This window comes from Salarias fasciatus, chromosome 7 (genome assembly GCF_902148845.1).
Source record: "Salarias fasciatus chromosome 7, fSalaFa1.1, whole genome shotgun sequence".
In the NCBI taxonomy this organism is placed as follows: Eukaryota; Metazoa; Chordata; class Actinopteri; order Blenniiformes; family Blenniidae; genus Salarias; species Salarias fasciatus.
The window spans coordinates 4,251,843-4,269,780 of NC_043751.1; the positions used below are offsets into that span (position 1 = coordinate 4,251,843).

Consider the following 17,938-nt stretch of genomic DNA (forward strand, 5'->3'; position numbering starts at 1 on the left):
AAACTGCTGGCAATAAATAGAGAGCAGGGAGGGATCTCATTGGAGCAAACCAAACCTCGTCATCAACCAATCAGTGCCTCGCTCATATAGGGACCCCCCTTTTTGAAAAAAAAAAAAAAAGAGAGAGCGAGGGAGGGAGAGAGAGAGAGAGAGAGAGAGAGAGAGAGAGAAGACGGCTAACCAAATTGTGATCTATACCAGAGAGTGTATGCTTAAGCTATATGCATTGATATAGGGAGATGAGAATTAGATGCCAATAATACTTTTTTCTTTCTTTTCATTTTTTCTTACATGTTTCAAACCCAGAAGGGCTGTGGGATTTACATGGCTTTACATTCTAACGAACAACAGCGCTGGAATAGGAATAAACAACATATGCAACACCGAGAAAGGGCATTTCTTTGAACTGATTGCATTAAAAAAAAAACGCCCATTTTTCTTTTCTTACGAGCCAGCTGCAAACAACATGAAGTAACAGGAGACGCACACATACCAACAGAAAAAAACAAAAACAACAAAAACAACAAAAACGTAATCACAACAAGTGACAAAGGGGTGTCGAGCACGTGTGGGAAGCGTTGCGCTGACCTCCACATTTCATCACAACACAGCAAAAGAAGCATCTGAGGCGACTCATGATCACCTATAGAGTTCACCGGAGGGTACCACTGCAAAGAACTGCACGGGGGTCTCCGAACTGCACACTCAGTCCTTTTACTGCAAGTGTTTTTAAAGACTGGAACCAAACACAATGGCAATCATATCCCCAGCCACGATGCAATCCAACACAACACAGATTGATGTGACAACAGTGTTTAACTTGACGAAACAACAACAACAACAACACTGCTGGGCATCGCTTCGGGAGGTAAAGAGTTAATCACGACCGTAAACCACTCATTCTCACACAGAGTTCAAACAGTCTTTTAATGTTCTTTTTTTCGGGTTGTTGGTGACTTTAGCAGAGGAATAATGAAATGAAAAGGATCAACTTACCTGCTTTCCTGCAACAGTTCCATTAATTTTTCAGATGCCACTGCAATACCTCGACTCACCCCCCCTCTCCACCAGACACCTCTGAACTACCCAACTACCCCTCCGTGGACCCGCAAGTTACTGTACCGAGGTAGAGGCCGGGTCACGATCTGGATTTAGACACCCCCCACCCCACCCCCCCCCACCCCGCCCCCCACCACTATGCCACCTCCCGCTCACTACCCCTGTGTTTGTAACAGACTTGATCCAACATACCAACATCCCCCACCTCTCTCTCCCTCTCTCTCTCTCTCTCCCTCTCTCTCTCTCTCTCTCTCTCTCTCTCTCTCTCTCTCTCTCTCTGATGAAACTCGTCTGCATTCAAGCTGGCTGCCAGCAAGCAGCAGGGCTCGCACTATAGCAGGCTTAAGGGGAGAAAGGAGATATCTGGGATTGAACGGAGGAGAGAGGAGAGACTGGGGGGAAACGGTTTGTGAAATTCCCACCACAGACCCAGACCCCGACCATTTTCCCTCCTTCCATGCACCCCTCACCCCTTTTACCCCCGCCCGTGGTGGTTTTTGTTTTGGGTTTTTTCTTTTTTTTTTTCCATTGGGTGGTCTTTTCATTTGCAACCCAGTCAGTCACGATTCTCCCCCTCCGTCTGCACTGCACAGTGACTGCCTCTCCTGACGCAGCCAACGCGCACATTACTCACTTTAGCAGTCACGACTCGGGAATCCGTATTGTTTCCACCGAAATTACACGCTCGGTATTGAATTATTGAGTAAGATCTGATCCCTAGAGTCTGCATTTTACGCGTTTTTATCGACGAAGAATTTTTGTACAGTTGTTTTCTGTGTCTCTTTGGAGAGGTGGAACAATGTATCGCACTTGAATTGCGTATGGGATTTTCACTAGGACAGGTGGTTGATTTTTGCCCCCACCTCTCCGTGGCACGGGCAGCCTCGTTGCGTGCATGCAGAACGCTTGAAAGACCGGGGAAAGTCGTGCACATGCAGGATGCGGTCGGGGGGGAGCGCGCCTCTCGTGTCCATGCCGGGCTGCAGAACTGTGCAGACTGTGCCTGCTCTCTGCTCACCAGCTTTCCGTTCCGCGTCGCGAATTCAACATTTCTACGTTAAAGTGAAAAGTCGATTCCTTCCAAAACTCTCTCTTGGGGTATACGGCCCGAGAAGAAAGGCTATTTTCGACCACGGGTGTCTTCCTCTCGCTACTGGACAGAAAAAAAGTGGGTTTTTTTTTTCAACAAAATAATCAGCAAAAACAACAGGTTTGAAGGCAAGTCTGTCAGTGTTAAACTTAATCTCAACTATTTCTGCCACCGCAAACTTGTCACCGGCGCGACGTTGTTTCACTTCAAATGGATGGGCCGGGAAAGAAACCAGACTGTTTCCGCAAATAATTGCTGTGATACGACGGGACTGGAGTGAACCGAAAGAAGAGCTGACCCCCCCCCCCCCCCAACCCAGTGCGCCCTCTCTTCGTCTGTCTGCCTATGGCACACGACGAGGCGATTCAAACCGCGCAGGCGGGAAAAAGATCTGTAATAACATTTTTGGTGCCAAACGTCTCCCATCAGTGGGTGCAGGCAACTTAAAGGAGGCGGGGGTGGATTCAGTGGTGTCGCTTCAGGAAAAGAGGATTCACTCCGGATAGACGCTACTGGTGTCCAAGCAGGAGTAAATAAAGCTTTTGGCTGCCAGGAACAACACCAACCAGCCCCGTGCACGCGCACGCGCGCAATAACACACACACACACACACACACACATATAACACACACACACACACACACACACAGTCAGGCAGGCAGGCAAACACACCAGCAACAGCCCGCTGCTGCCACTTGGTGTGATTTCAGCACCATTGCTTGCTGGACAGCTCCCGGGTTTCCCCATGCGGTGCGCCTGGGCTCTGCTGCAGCAACAGCTCCTTCACTTCACTTCACTCCCTCCTCTCCTCCTCTTCCTCCTCCACCGCCGCTTTCCTTTCAGCACAGCTCCTCTTTAGAAAAAAAAACAACAACAACAAAAAAAAAAACAAAAAACGGGGGAAATGCGTCCTTAAAGCGCTCATCAGAGAAGGGTTCCCCTCGCTTTCGCGGTTAAGCATAGAGATGGGAGGGGAAAAAAATAAATATGTGATCGAGACTCAACAGCGCCCACAGACAAAGGGAGTTTTTGCACTAGCTTATTTACTAAAAGGGGTGATTCCTACTCTGCAGGAAGGGCTGCTTCGGCTCTACTGACAAACATGGCTCTCAAAGCATGCCAATATATGAAAATCATGCTCACGACAAGGAGTCAGAGGTTTTTTGGCGTGCATAAGACGTGGTAGGTAGAACTGGGAGAAAGGGAAACAGCGCAAGCACTCGGCAGCATGCACAAGAAAACAAAAAAATCCACTTAATTAAACACTGGATGTGCAAACATCTCACTCACCGTGGTGCAGGATCCTCGTTCTGAACTGTGGAGAGAGAAACACAGGAAAAGGCAAAAATGTTAGTGGAAAGCCGCAAGAAGATTGTGTGAGAAATGCAACAGATTAAGTCTTCCATTTGTTATTATGTAGGCTTACAGTGGCACGTCCAAGTTTGCTCAGGATCGCCTCCTTTTTATACAAGTGATACCCGTCTGTCTATTTCTGGCGCACGATCAAAACTATGATGCTATTTTTAGGTCACAGTACGAGGAAGGGAAAAAACACTCACAAAAGGCATCGTTTAGGATCGTTACGTGAAGTGCATGTCATGTAAATTAATTTTGCTTCTCCAACTCTGCACAAGAACCTCGATTCCCCTCCGTTGCATCATTGCAGTGTTTTTTTTTTTGTTTTTTTTTTTAGCCCTATGTGCCTCTAACGGCACCTTACGTCCTTTTCACTCCTAAACCACGCTACTTTTCCGTCCTAAGTACTGAAATCAGGAACTCATCGACGCTGTCATGATCATCGGCAATATTTGATGTCTTGTCGCCCTCTTCAGAAGCTTCTAGTCCCAGAATCACTTCAGCAGCTGAAACTCATAAGCATTAAATAGGTCCAAATAACGCGGACAACCCGGCGCTCCCGGAGGGATTTTCTTTTTCTTTTAGTCGACGGAGCTGTGTAAAATTTTGTAATTAAGCTTTGCTGACGAGAACGGGAAAAAAAAATAATAAATAAAAAGCCATTTTTTGTTGAAGGGCTGCGTCAGTTACTAGGCATTGACGTCACGTTTAGATTCTCTCACTTTACAGCCCGGAGAGGCTGATTAAAGACCGCCGCGCTCTCATCGGCGCACCGAAGACGCACCGCGCAAGAAAAAAATAAATCAGTGACAAGACCAGAAAACATACAGGTAGATAATGTGGTGTGGACTAGTGGAAACTACAGCTTTGGAGTAGGTTATCTCCTGGTAAAAACCCTCCTCTAACGCTAGAGCATCTGGATTTCCAGCCAGCCTCCCCTCCTCCCGTCCTCACTCCCTCCCACCCTTGTCTTTATACCCCCCTCTCCACCACCCCACCCCACCCCTCCCTATACCCACCACCGCCACCGCCACCAAGTGTCGGTGCTGTTTTGGTCTTGGAGAATTTATATCCCAGCATTCAGTGCATTTGGCGAACAAAACACTGAATCTCAGAGCCGGGGGAGGAGAGGGGAGACACGGGGAGCTGCTCCTCCATGTCGGCTGTCTCAAATCAACAGAGCCGTGGAAAAGACCCGCGCAGTTGTCCAGAAACCCAAATAAACCTCACACTATGCTCCGTCTCTCACCCCACCCCATCTTCCTCGTTCTATATAACTCCTTTACTGTAAGACCCTCCCCGCACACTCCACGTCGTCCACCTGCGCCCATGCCGCGTGGACATTCACGAGACTTCACGCGATGGGACGGAGTGGGCTGAGGTGGATGGTGCCGGGGTCTAAGAAATGGAGATAGTGAGTATCCAATGAGTGGCAGCCTGGAGAAGTTGGCTCTGAGAAGGGAAAAGGGCTGCGCCCGTCGCATCGGTTTGTGCTATTTTTATCTCTGCCTGTAGGCCAACTGTACGTTAGTGACTGCTGGCGAGAGCATGTATAGGGACACAGTCAGAGCAGATTTACGTGCCCTGTTACACCAACACATCAATAATGAAACGCCGTATCAAGCAAAACAAGGTACATTGTATGTTTTGCAAAGTGAATATTCAAAATGTGAGACTGCATGGTTCTTTTGTTTTCTAAGATCTAGTCAGCGACAAAAATGGCACATATACGCATTCCGACCGCTTCACACAAAACCATAACAACCCCCCTACATACACAAACACATATATGTATACACACACGCGTACACACAGACACAGTTCCCAGTAGTCCAGAATCATTCAATCAAAGAGGGAGCAGTATCAATGGAAGATGCACCCGAGGTTCCTTAATGCAGTGCGCAACATCACCGCGTGGTGTCGACAAAATCATGTGAGGATCCTGCTCGTCTCACCCAACCTCTAAAAAAAGCGTGCACTCCTGACTCTAGCAAGTTGCAAGCCCAAACATACTTGTGTTTTTCTTTTCTCTTTTTTCCCTTTTGTGGAGACTATCCGATTCATCTCACGGTGTGAAGGCATGAAACATTCTGCGGTTCTCCCCATCACCACTTTTTCACAGGTGGTACATACAGTACAAACTCAAAATATAACATAACATGTTTTCCAAGTAAATTCTTCTGGCGCATCGAATTAAAATCAACCACCCTAAATCAATGTGCCTTTTTTTAAAATCTTCTTATTACATACACACCAAAATTCACAGAGCAATTTACTATGGAGGGTCTTTTTCAGATTGATTTTGCAGAGTCCAAACAGAGAAGCGTCAATAAGAATAACTACAGACAGTATGTACCTTTCACCCCCCCTCCGCCACCCACCCCCCAAAAAAGGTACACAGTGGTTCGTAAGAAAATTTCCATTTATGAAACACAGACGTCTAAAATCCAGTTTTCAAAATGCTTGGATCAACCTACCTGCCACGTAGCCTTGAAAAACGCTTGACAGATATCGACACCTGATGACGCTTGGAGGAAGAGTTCACTTTGTCCTGCTTGTACGTTGCGTGAAGGTAATTGTGAAAAACGTTTTGCATCATTTTCTGGGGTGCAGTGACGCAACTTTTGCACAGCTCTTGATTCTCAAAATAACTGAGAGTGTCAAACTAAAGATTTGTGCTCCATTTTTTTTATTTTTTATTGATTTTTTTTTTTTTTTTTTTTGCAAGGGAGGGGGTGACGCGCCACGGGAGAACAGTCTGTGGCCTGAGTTGAGCTGACTGGATGTAAATTACGCACTGTCCGTGGTGCTGAAAAGCTCACTCCCTGTTTATACGGCAAAGTGATTGTTAATGAGTTAGGTGCTCCGTACACCTGTTTTGTCACTCCGACAACTTGGACTTATTATCCATCTGATTTACGCCCCCGTTTTAAAAAAAATAAAAGTTTTTTGATGCATGCATTGGGAATGCAGCTATACTGCTGTCACAGAAAGAAAAAAACATAGAAGTACCTGTAACCCTGATGTGACTGGAACCATAAGTGGACAGACGCGCATCTGCTGGGAAAAGTTGTCTGCAAGCGGAGAAGTGAAGACGTCTCATACGCTGCTGCGCATAATTTAAAAGAAACATACATGAATGTCACGCTCTCCCTCACCCGCTCTCACCCTACTGGCACGGCAGACGAGGACAGTGTTACCGAAAGGGACAACACGCGATGCTACAGCGCCAAATAAAACTGGATTCGCCAAAGTTTCCCTCTCTTTCTGCCTCTGTCTTAGTTGTTACTAGGCATCGCAGCAGAGCCGCCAGCCTGAAGCAGAGGATCCCCAACACGTGAACACTCCTACGCATTACCGCAGCCCGCTCTCTTTGAGTGTCTGCAAAATCCCATTCTCCGTGGAAATGCATGCACACAGACGACCAAAAAAAAAAAAAAAAAACCCACCAGAGTACATCCCCACTCCTGTGTTTTGTACCTCCTCTGATCAGTTCCAGATGTCAGCAACACTCACTACAACACCGGCATGCCCTGCAGTGAACCCGCACCGAGACCACTCGTGCAATTTGTTATGACTGAATCATACTGGAATCCCTCAAAGGAACGATTATAGGTATTAGAAAAATGTCTCTCAATAAACTGACATGTTGCCTTGTCTCAAGATACATGCGTTCTGGATGAAATCGGCGGGCAAGCTGACCCTGACACTTTAACCCGCGTGATGCTGCCTCAATCCAGTGATCGACCGGTAATCACTAAGTCCTGAAATATCAACGCGTGGAGGTATGAACTATAAACTTCTCTGACAGGTACATCTGGTTCTGGCTCATCTAGAATCGTGAACATCTACAAAAGACAACACTTACCTTTTTGATTAAGTTTTTTTTTTTTCGCTTTTTTTAAAACTCTGTTCAAGAAGGCGCTTGGCTGAGACTGAATGAGACAGGGCAGAAGCAGGGCAGCCTACAGTCGCTCCTCCTGCGTCAGGATGGAGAAAGCGGGTCAGTCCGATGTGCGTCGTCTCTCTGCTTCTGCCGGAGAGTACGTTATTTGGCATAGCCATTCAGGACAGAGGGAGGCTGCTCGGGAAGAAAAGGTGGACTGCTTGGCTGCTGGAGCTGGGTAGGGTGAAGGGTTTGGGGAGTGGAAAGTGGAAAGGTGGTGGTGGCTGCGAGGAGAGGGAGGAGGACGAAGAGGAGGAGAGGGTACGACAGTTACAATGTATGCCTGCTGATAGAAAGAGCCCGCCAAATCAGAGGGACTTTACGCATTTGGGGAGGCGCGCCGCCGCACGACACACACACACACACACACACACACACACACACACACACACACACACACACACACACACACACACACTCCCCCCCCCCCTTTTTCTTTTAACTGGGCGCGCGTCTACGCGTGTGAATGACTTCCAGACAGAGACAGAAAGCATGAATGGGACAGGAGGAGCACGACTGCGAGTCCACGCTATTATTGGAATTCACAGAATGAGGAGAAATCTCCGGGAAGGAGAGGAACTCTCGTGTCACAACACACGGAGAGCAGCTCTGGCTGTCTCGACGCCGAGGTCTGCAATCACCTCTTTTCTCTCATTTCTCCCCCTCTCTCCATCTCCCTGTGTTTGTCTCTTTATCTCCCCTCCTCCTCCTCCTCCTCTCTAGCAGTGTGCTATTGACCTGCATTGACGTCATTGCGTCATTAGGTATCCCTTAGAAACACTGACTTTCAAAAATAGTATCAAATTAATTCAGCTGGCAAGAAGAGAAGGGTGGGGCTTATGAGTGTTTGGGGTTGGGGCGTTTAGGGTGACGGGGGTTTGTGGGTAAGTGAGGATGCGATGTGGTAGCATGCTTTATTCTAAGGTTTTTCCCCCCCTTCCTCTTTTCAAAACCATTTTCAAGCGGACTTGGGTGGAGAGCTGGACTAGACACATCGATATCTGAGAGCTAAACGCTGCTCGGTGTTGAGAGAAAATGGCATAAAGACAACTGAAATTCAGGATGAATTGCACATATGTGTAAATGTCATTGTGAACACAAATGCTAAGACTGAGACCATCTAAAAATCTCAAAATAATATAAAAATTCTGAAAATCAGCATTGTAAATGGGTCAAAAAGGTCAAATGAGATTTGCCTCTGTCTTTCTTTCTCTCTCTTTCCCCTCCAGTCTAAAAATATCCTCCATCCTTAAGCTGACTGTTGAAAACCTTTCCCCCATTCACTTACCGCTCTGAAAGCCGGGGAAAGCAGAACGCCAAGCCAACGGACGGATGGAAAAGCAGACAGGCAGGACACAGAGATACAACGGCAGCCATTCTACAGGTCGCTGATATAAAGTGTAGATAATTTATCATATTTTACTTATGATTGGACTGAGATAAAAAACACTACTAAAGTCTTCAGATTAACAAAAAGAAAAACAGGCCAGAATTGTCATTTTTATTCATCGTTTTAGATAAATACCACTTTAAATCTTCTCTCATAGAAGACTTGACTATGATCTGGGACATCAATCTAAAGGATAACTACCCTGAAGTATCTGATTGAGAAAAAAACAGATTTCCTTCGTCCCCAACTTGAATTTTGATTACTGGAACTGTCCATGGTGCTGAAGTTTAAAATCATGCTGAAAGCTAAAGGTTTTTTGTTTTTTTTTTGTAATAGCTGTTCACTTCTTTATCTTATCAACACATTTAAAACCTCATTTACAAGTTTTTTTTTCCTGACCTATATTGTTATTGTTTTTTCCTCCATTGAAACTGTTGGCCTGTGCTATTTGAGAATGGGGTTAGAATGACACTGACTCACTGAATCTGGTATAAGACTGTTGTATTTAGGGATTACAAAAATGATTGAGTTTGAATTGTCTGCTCCTATTCAACTCCAGTATTTTGGGACTTTTGATTTTGGTTGCTTACATACAACTTATAAACAAGTTACAGCTTAGACTGATATTTGTAGACTGTACAGTGGACAGAATTCACAGAGGAGGACTTCTTTAATTATTTATGTAGTGCTTTCTTATGCAGAATCATGCTTGTTCTTAATAAAATGTAACCCAAGGTCCTATAAATGATCATCATCCAACGCTTTGGCCTCATACTTTATTCAGATGCATTTCTGAAAATGTACTGTAGTTACTGAGATCACTTAAAGTCCTCTCGAAAATGCTCTTTTTAAACCAAGTCAGATTACTGATTTGATACCAACTACTGGTTGCAAAGTCCAACTCTACCTTATTTAGTTTGTTTTTTTAGCATCCCGTACTGAAGCTGGTGAAAAGTTTTGATGAAACCTTTGTCACCATATCAACATATGAGAAAGCAAAAACACGCTGCTGAATAAGTTGCTTTAAAGTATAACCACACCATGTAATCAATGGCATTATATGTCAAATGAGTGTGCAATGTTATCTGGTGCATTTTACAGACAATTACTCTATCATCTGGCACAGAACTGTAGTTTTAACTAACTGTAACTATCATAGAGAATAATGAAACTTTTAATCAAACCCACAGATATCAAGCGCATACACCAATGTATGATGAGGGGTTAGTCACCGACTTCTTCACTGTATTTTTACATATTTATATCTACTGTTCTATTAATCATTCTTCTCATATGGTTGATCCAATGTCCCAAATAGCAATGAGTGAAGGCAGGTGACACCCTGGAAAGGTTTTCACTCCATCACAGGACACAGACACACACACAGAAGGGCAATTACACACACTCACATTTTCATTGAGGCCCACATGGAGTGATCAGTTAACTTCAGAGACATGCTTTTTGGAAGAAACCAAGGGACCAAAACCAAAAAAGGCAGAGGGAGAATATGTAAAGTCAATAAAGGAAAGCTCCATGCTTGGATTCAAACCAGGGATACTCTTGCAGTGAGGTAACAATGATAAACCTGCTTCCATTTCTGGATCCTTAGAAGGTGAATGGGACTGTATATTGTAATGTAATAAACACAGAGCAACAGCGGAGGAAAGAGTGACGACATAGAGAAGAGGAGGGGAAAGAGGGAGGGGGGTCCAGGCAGAGACGCTGTGGCAAAAAATACTTTGCTATTAGGACAGAATTAGGCCTCATGATTCATCCTCCTGATCTGAGAAGCACACATTTCAAATGTCGTACGATGCTGCATCTCGCGTCTGGTAGCCATTTAGCACTACACCTTTCAGGTTTTCATTGTGAAAATTATTTGCCAAACAGACTAAAAAAAGGGTGTGATAGCTGTCGGGGAGGGGGAAGTGAAATCTGTGACCAACAAATGAAAGGAGACGATCTTCTATCATGATGTGCATGTAAACCGCTCGGGCAAGTGTATGTTGGAGCAGAATGTGTCCATTCAGGGCTTTAGCAGAAACCCGGACCGACTGAAGTGACCTTTAGACACAATCTGCTCTGGAGACATGGAACCTACAGTTGACTTCTAACCTCTGACTGGACGGTTTAGAAGCCAAATTAGAGCGACATGGCGCCGGTGAAGAAGTATTGTTGGCGGGGAACCCACATGGGGACAAATGTATCACAGAGGACGTCATCAGCACCGGTGGGAGTCACGCAGCATTGAGGGGTCAGTGCCAAGGCTGACGATAGAGCGGCGGAGGGAGAGAGATCCTCGTTGTGACTAAGACACTCCAATCATGGAAAAACAGTGTTGTCCTTTCCTCCTCCATAAAAACATAAACATGAGCCAGGCTGTTTGAGAGGAAATGTTAGTCTTGATAACGAAATGAAAATGTCCGCCCCTTTCCACAGCCAAATCAGATTCAACCCTCTGCCATGTTTTTTAACCATGTTGATATAATAATTATATCTTCCAAAATATTTGACTTGGCATATGAGGGCCCCTGTCTTTTCCACTTAACACTTTAATTGTGTGTAACCAGGTGTGTGTATCTGGTGTATAAACACTGTCCCCTCATATTTGCCGTGTGGTTTTCCAGTCTGACTCGAAGGTCACATCTTTCTAGGAAACAGGAGGTGTTTTAGTCTCAAGTTCGCCACTCTGCCCCAGAGAATAACAGGGAACATACGCACCGAGAAGAAGAGGATACGAGGGATTCTTCATCCAATGTGTCAGTGAACCATCACTTCTTTCAAGGCATGGCAGAGCCTGGGACAACGTTTGTCTAAAAATGATCAAAAAATGTATAATAAGGTAAAATGATACAACTAAGTATTAAGAAAAAAATGTTCTGGTGCGTTACAATGAGATTCCTGTGGAAAACAATTATGTTGACATCTTGAAGAAAAAAAGGAAATGTTGAGTTTTGTTGCCTCAATGAGGAATTTTTGACAATAAAATATTAAAAAAAAAAAATTCAAAGATAAATATTCAACTATTTCATTTTAACATGGGAAATTTGCCTAACAAAAAAATTTAAAATAAATTTTTGGCTATACCGGTTTAGAAGGGGGTTGTTGTCTAAAACAATAAATGAGAATTTAATCAAAAACATGAATCTCAATCAAACAGAATCGTGATTCCAAAAAGCCTCATGTAGAAATAAAAACTGAAGTGCCTCAGCAGTTCACTAAAGAAACACCATATTGCACTTCCTCAGTGCATATTAAATGTGGCACTGCAGTGTGTACATGAAATACAGATTCATATCAGGACAGCAACCAACATTAACAATTAACACTCCAACAAATGGAGGTTCATTTGTCATGAATGGAAAGACGTTTAACCTTATAACATACGTACAAACTATTGCATTAACTATTTTAACAATGTAAAATGGCAAAAGATGAAGAATAATAGATTTCTTTTTAAGAAAAAAACAAAAAAAAAACAAATAGAATTTTCCATTTAAACTCGTCCATTAGCTACTACAACGGTCTGTGCTTTTGGATTCAACTAAAGGCAGTCCAAGGCAGATCTGGAGTCTGAAGGAACCATCATCATGTTCACCATCCACACAGCCTTTATTTCGTTGCTGAGCGTGTGTCCAGAGGAGTAACTGGGCAGGTTTTGTTTGAATTTCAAGAGTAGATTAAGGAAACCTGCACCCCCCCCCCCCCACCCCCCACCCCCTATTTATTTTTCCATCTCTCCTGCCTAAATGATGTCAACGGAAGCAGAGCTATAGTGCTATTTATAGAACACGCAAATACAACCCCCCATCCACACACACACACACACACACACACACACACACACACACACACACACACACACACTGAGCATCACTCGCTTGTATACATGTGTGTGCTGCATGTGTTTGTTCTCCATGTTTGGTTATTGCCCGTGCAGCCGTACTTCCCTGCGCGCGGCAGAGGGGGGACCGGGTGAAAACGAAGGAAGAAAGCCATTGGTGTAGGGACAGGAGAGAAGTGCGCCCCCTGTGTTGTCATGCCTCTGTGCTGCTGCTCTTCATTCACTCATTTCGTGCAGTCGTTCATTCATTCATTCATCCTTTCCCCCCCCCCACTTCTCACTCATTCACATAATTCTTCCCGGAGTCTGTGAATGGACGGTGGAGTCGGCTGAATGCGGGATGCCAAACGTCCTTATGGCGTCGCGTGCGCTCTGCTTACATACACTTCACCAACTTGTGCGTGCGTGCGCGTGCGTGCGCGTGTGCGTGCGTGTTGGGGGGGTTAAATCTAACATGTTAAGTCTCGCGGGACAATAGAGTACACAGTGTTCCCTGAGTATGAGTTTTGGAGCAGTATGCTCTCTCTCTCCCTCTCTCTCTCTCTCTCTCTCGCTCTCGCTCTCTCTCTCTCTCTCTCTCTCTCGACATTCACATGCCAGATTACGTAACGTGGTTGGCGGGGTGAGGAGGGAGGGGATGGGGTCTTTAAAGTCTCCTTCCATCACAAATAAATACACGGTTTGCTGCACAAGCGTCTTCGATTGAGAAGAACTCATAAGTTATGGGGGGTTTTTTTCTGAGACTACTATTTCTGAAGGCGGTCGCGATAAAAATAACCGAGAACCAGCGCCCCTCCTCTCCCAAAATCCACCATCCTCCCCCATCAACCACTCTGAGACTGAGAAAAAAGCTCAATTTCAGACGGGATTATATCTATGAGGAAAAACGGATGATCGTTTTATGAGCATAGTGCGTAATGATGAGCTGTGGGATTCTAAGGAGTGAAAAACGTCCCAAGAATCGAAGTTTCTGATAAAAAAAAAAAAAAAACAAAAAACTCAAGTTGAAGCATTTGTTGCGTTTCAGTGGTGTAACAGATGAAAATAGTCATGTGTCACAAATAAGGGTGGATAAGAGGGTCTGGGCGCAGGTTTGGATGGTAATATCCGTGTGTCTATTGAGCAATCTGTGGGATTAATGCGCGTTTTTCAAATAAACTAATCCCCGCTTGCATTTGAGGAGGACATTAAAGAGAGGGTGGCGGGTATTTATGGAGAAACTGTGTACATCCACAGCGGTCACACGTGCAGCAGCCGCTTCCCTGCACTCCTGCTGAAGTTGACATGTTAACACTCACTGGCTGCTATATTTAGCTCAGCCTCACAGTGCTGTTACTATTCCCAGCATTGTACATGAGGGGGCGGACGCTTTTTTTTTTCATTCCGTTATTATTATTTTATAAAAGGGAAGAAAAAGTTCTCCTTTCACAACTGATTTATTTTTTGCGCGCACACGCCAGCCTGGTATCTGCCGTTGACACCTTATTAGTTCAGGGACGCAGCAGTGAAGGCTGTCACGATTCCCTGAATGAAGGGCGACGAGAGGGGAAAAAAAGAGTTAACAAGAGTTTTGATGAGTGAATGTAAAAGGAGACCGATTCGTGCTGCTGGAGTGTCCTTGAGCACAGAATCGACACTCTGCGGTTGACATCTTAAATAATCCAATCAAACTTGATATAAATAAGTTCAAGGTGTGTAACTTACACCTCACACCAGAATCTGAGAAAAAAAGACCAGTGTGCATGTGGAGGTGTGCTTCAGTCGAAAACTGCATTTCTTTACTACTCTTTGGTTCATTTCACAAAATGTTTTATGAGGAGTCAGTTGCAGCAAACATCTGCAGTGACTCCACTTTGTTCGGGTTGTGTATTTCAAGCACCAAGGAGAGCTCCCTTCAGATCTCAACATGCAGTGAGGTTCAGGACCCTGGACAGCTCCCATCCCGCCACTATTCACAGGTCTGGGAAGACGAGCAGCCTGTGAACCGGCCCCGCCCACTCCTCGTCCACATTTGGATTGTGGAGTTGGGCTTAGTCTGGATAGGAGCCCATTGAAACTTCTTGTTGAAACTCCTTTGACTGACAGCGTGCTTCAGCCAATCAGCGCTTCAAAACAAACACGTCATCAAAATGCGTTCGCCTCTCTAAGGGTTAGCATTAGCTCATTAGCTCTAGCTTCCCTACACGCAAAGACACGCGAAAACGCCTTTTCCTGTTACAAACTCACCAAGCGCAGACTCTTGCTCTTGCTTGATTGTTGTAATTCTTGGTATTTGGGCTATAACTTTACTGATTGCAGCTTTCAGACGATGGTTAAAGTTAAAATCCGTCATCTCCGCTACGCGCAGTGAAAGCGTCACTTCCGGTTTAGCCGCCTGAAATCGCCCAAAAATTTGAAAACATAAAGCGGCAAAGCTGATTGGCTCGGTCGTTTCACGACCAAGTCTAATCTCCTTCTGTGGACCCCTACCCAGACTGAGCCCAACTCCACAATCCAAACGCGGATGGATCACCTCCGTCCATCTTTAATTTTTTATCAAACTTGCATAAACCAGATAGGTCAATCAGCTGACACAGGGCAGAAAGAAGGGTACAGATTCAACACCAAAAAATACAATCACACACTCATTTACACACATGGTCAAATTATGGTCATCAAAAAACCTGATCTGACATTTGGAGTATGAGAAAGACTTGCTGGAGTGCCTCGTACACAAAATAGACGAACATGGAAACAGAAAGGCCCTGATGTGATGCCGAGCAGGGTCTTTTTGTTGTGAGATAAGAGTTAAACTTTATACCCTCCATCGTGCAGCCACTTACAAACATAGCTGATCAAAAAACATGATTCTCATTTCTGTGCTCAGTTGTTTTCATGTGAAAGTCTGGTTTTGTCAGTGAAGACAGCTCAAAATGAAGAGCTATACTGAGCTGATTCTCTTTGCTCGACTCAGATCTGCACATCTTGTATGTCCTATAGTTCATAGGCCTGTGATCTTGCACTGGATTAAGCAGTGTCAATGGATGAAGATATGATTTACAGATGAGCTGTATCCTTTAAATTAGGCGTACAGACGTCTTAAGCGTACGGTACTTTAGGAAATGGCTGTTTAACACTAATGTAGTATATGTTGCATTCGAATGTGAAGGAAGACAAACTTGAAAGTCAAGTAAGTGATTGGACGCTCACACTGATTTCAATATGAGTAATTATTATTATCTTGATAATGTGTTTTCTTTGTTCCAAAACAGTTTTAAAACCTGAAATAGGATGTACGTGATGCATTACGGGGCTTCATTTGAACACAAGCACAAGAAAACGTTAAAATTAAACCTGCTATGTCACAGGAAGAAGCCCAAACAGCTAACTGTGGAGTGATAGTAGTCAGTGAGATGTTTCTCAGTGCTGGTTACTGAAACAGAAAGGCAGCAGCTTGCTATTCACTGCTCGCATGCTCTTACTTGATCAGAAAACATCACATCTGCTCCAAATCCAACTTTCATCATCTTTGTGAAAATTGCAGCAGGCAAACAAGTGAATGCAGCCTTGAACACCTGCATTTACAATCCTGCCCATCAGCTGCGATCACTGACTGGATGATATGTGCAGATTTAGTCTGAGTTCTGTTGGGGGACCAGGTACCAGGGCCTTGTTTTGTCTCACCCACTGGCAGCAGGTTGTTAATAAAGTGAGGAAACCCGTCGAGTTCCACCAAGTGCTTCAGGACTATTGATTTGCCTTCACTTCTACTCTCACATGGGCTCGTACAGTGGCTCCTTCCTTCTCCCTGTCTCTCTCTGAGGGTCGTCTTCGCTTCTTCTCTCGCTGCTGCCGCCCACTCCTCCTCCACCACTTGATTATTTTCAGCTCCACGGCGTGCGCGCGCGCGTGCGCTCCCGTTGGCTGGCTGGCTGGCTGTGTGGCTGGCTGGCTGGCAGGCTGGTTTGGGAAATACCCGGTCACGATCAATGAGGGAAGGGCTTTTCTCGGTACTGTAGCGCCCCCTACTGTCCTGGAAAATGCACTGAAACACGGACCTTAAACGCATCGTGATGCCTGTGCAAAACAAGAAAACAAAGAAACAAACAAAAAAGAAAACATTGATAGGGTGGAATATGAAACTAGAAATAGGAAAATAAATGTACAAATATATTGCAAAAGGCTGTAAAATGTACAAATATTGCCACCGAAGCCTCCTTGTCGTTAGTGATGCGCCGCAGCTCATTTCGGCTCTGATTCAGCACAATACTCAGTAACCAGGATTTGACAAACAGCAGACTGAATATTTGAGAGGATCATGCAAAGCAACATCCATTATCATTTTCTCTTTCTTTCTGTCTTTCTCTGCCTGTCTCTCTCTCTCTCTCTCTCTTCTCCGCATTGCCCGCCCGGGCAGCAGTGTTCCTCTATGCGCCTTAACCCGAGCAGAAAAACAAAGAGAGACAAAAAGACATCATGAAAGCTTTAAGTGACTCTTTCGGTGGGGGATAAAAATAGATCTGGTTGCTTCGGGAGGAAAACCCTGGCCTCGATCGCCCCCCAGAGGGGAGACACTGCCAAAACAAGCGAGAAATCTCCATCAACGAGCTGCCTCGATGTTCATGTTCTGCAAAAAAATATGCAGTAATGTTATACTGTCTGGCAAATCAGCCACCGCTGCAAAGACATCAAGGATCAAGTTTTCCCGTTGAATTCATAATCGGTGTTATTTGGAAGAAATATTTGCATATATAGTTTTCTATGTTTGGTCTCCATTCAGGCCAGCCGCATTGCATCTGCATGTCCTGCGGACTCTGCTCCATTTCCTTCAGTCTTCGTGGCTGAAGGTCCTGTGAGGTCGCTCTCTGATCCGGCTGAGGGAGACGTGCCTCACGCTGCACGTGAGGACGTTTCGTTACCGCCGAACTTTTAATGATTAAGTTTTATTTGAGCTGAGAACCATTCAGAGTTGCCTCTCTGCAAAAAGGTTGCCACAGTCGATTCAGAAAATTGAGAGTTTGCGCGCCCCTCCTCCCCCAAAGCATCCACCTACACACAGCAGTTCACGTGTCTTCACATGCAGACCTGTAGCACCCACAGAGAGCTGCTGCCGCCGGATGCTCCGTCTCTTTAAGAACCTCTGCAGGGATTCATCGCTTGTCTGTCTGCATATATTTTAAGATCATGAATTTGAGTAAAATTAGACTTTTAGCGTTTAAGATTTACAGCTTGCTGTTGGTTAAATCAGCTTCATTTGAACTGTTTTAGCTGCAA

At 44.9% G+C, this 17,938-nt stretch overlaps 1 long non-coding RNA gene across 1 annotated transcript; it reads right to left on the reverse strand.

The window, feature by feature from the left end:
• Window positions 1–2,986: 2,986 nt before the first annotated feature.
• Window positions 2,987–4,256, reverse strand: LOC115392413 (uncharacterized). The gene is made up of 3 exons (XR_003931843.1): window positions 3,576–4,256; window positions 3,440–3,464; window positions 2,987–3,002 (listed from the first exon to the last, which is right to left on the reverse strand). It is a non-coding gene; the product is annotated as an uncharacterized LOC115392413 (long non-coding RNA).
• Between the last annotated feature and the right edge of the window lie 13,682 nt (window positions 4,257–17,938).